This window comes from Mizuhopecten yessoensis, unplaced genomic scaffold (assembly GCF_002113885.1).
Source record: "Mizuhopecten yessoensis strain PY_sf001 unplaced genomic scaffold, ASM211388v2 scaffold8857, whole genome shotgun sequence".
NCBI classification, from domain to species: domain Eukaryota; kingdom Metazoa; phylum Mollusca; class Bivalvia; order Pectinida; family Pectinidae; genus Mizuhopecten; species Mizuhopecten yessoensis.
The window spans coordinates 26536-27842 of record NW_018407757.1 but is presented as its reverse complement, the minus strand read 5'-3'; positions in this window follow the sequence as shown (position 1 = coordinate 27842).

The following is a 1307-nucleotide window of genomic DNA, read 5'->3' as shown; positions in this document are numbered from 1 at the left end:
AGAATCTTGCAATCTACCAGATATAAGCAAATCTAAAATACACGAAGAATATTTATAATGAAATACAATTTATTATACCCAGGACATTAACTGCTTATTTTTACATTTGATCTAACTTGACCTCTCTAGGTTAATTTTAAGTCCAAGAAAAAATTCATAATAAAATATATTTATACTATATATGTGTACATATCACTATAGCAAGGTTATTTTATTATATTAAATTAATCTCATCATCTTTATTTATGAAAAGTGACTGGCACTAGATCATAAACTTAGGGAACTTAGATATAATTTCAAAAATGAAGAATGTCTTGTATTTCAGTTCCTTTTCCAAATGAATTTTATCACTCAGGGGAGCATATGGTACAAATAGGACTTTTCCCCCAAAGTTTGAAGCAGATTCCAAGAGAAATTTTCAGTTTATTGATACATGTGCTAAACATTTGGGTTCAAGACTCAAAAACTTGTGGATAAGTATTGTATAACTCTTTTTAATAATAACATCTAGGATAGATATTTCAGCCCAAAAACCAATATATTTTTTTGATACAGAACAAATTCTGTTTGAGAATCAACTGTTTTGAACAGGGTTTTTTTAAAAATATATAGCACCGACACTCAATCCATAATGATATGAAATATTTGAAATTTGAATTTTTCTATAGTGCATAATTCCATAACCTTAAGTCTATAGGGACATGTCAAATCCTACCAGGTACTCGTTTATATATACAATGGAAGATATTATATATAATGAATGGGCATCACAGTATATATATATTTTGCTGCACACTTAATAAGCATGTGACATGTCCCTGTAACCCACATCTAATCATAGGTAAGTAGTGGGATTATTAGTGGAAGCCAATATCAACACATCCAACTAATACAGTACTTTAAAACAAGAGCCCCATGGGCCTAACAGGTCACCCGAGTTGTAATGCAATTGTTATTTGTTGTTGTGATATGTCAAAAATAAAAAAAATACATATATATTTGTATGTATAGCAGGGAATTTTGCCCCTCCCCAGGGAGGAATTGGTACCAAGGGGTTGTGAAATTCACATTTTGATTAAGCACATCAGGATATTTCCATCCATGAGAAGGTTTTCAACATATCTGGATCTAGAAGTAGACAATTATTGTTTGAGCTATTTTGGCCCCTTTTGGCTCCGCCCCTGAGGCCCTTAGCGTCCACATGATCACAACTCCAACCAAGTATGAATTTGTTACTACTGAAAGTGAATAAAACAGATCTTGAAAAGTCTTATTTCCATAAACTATAGCAAAATGTATCCCCTCCC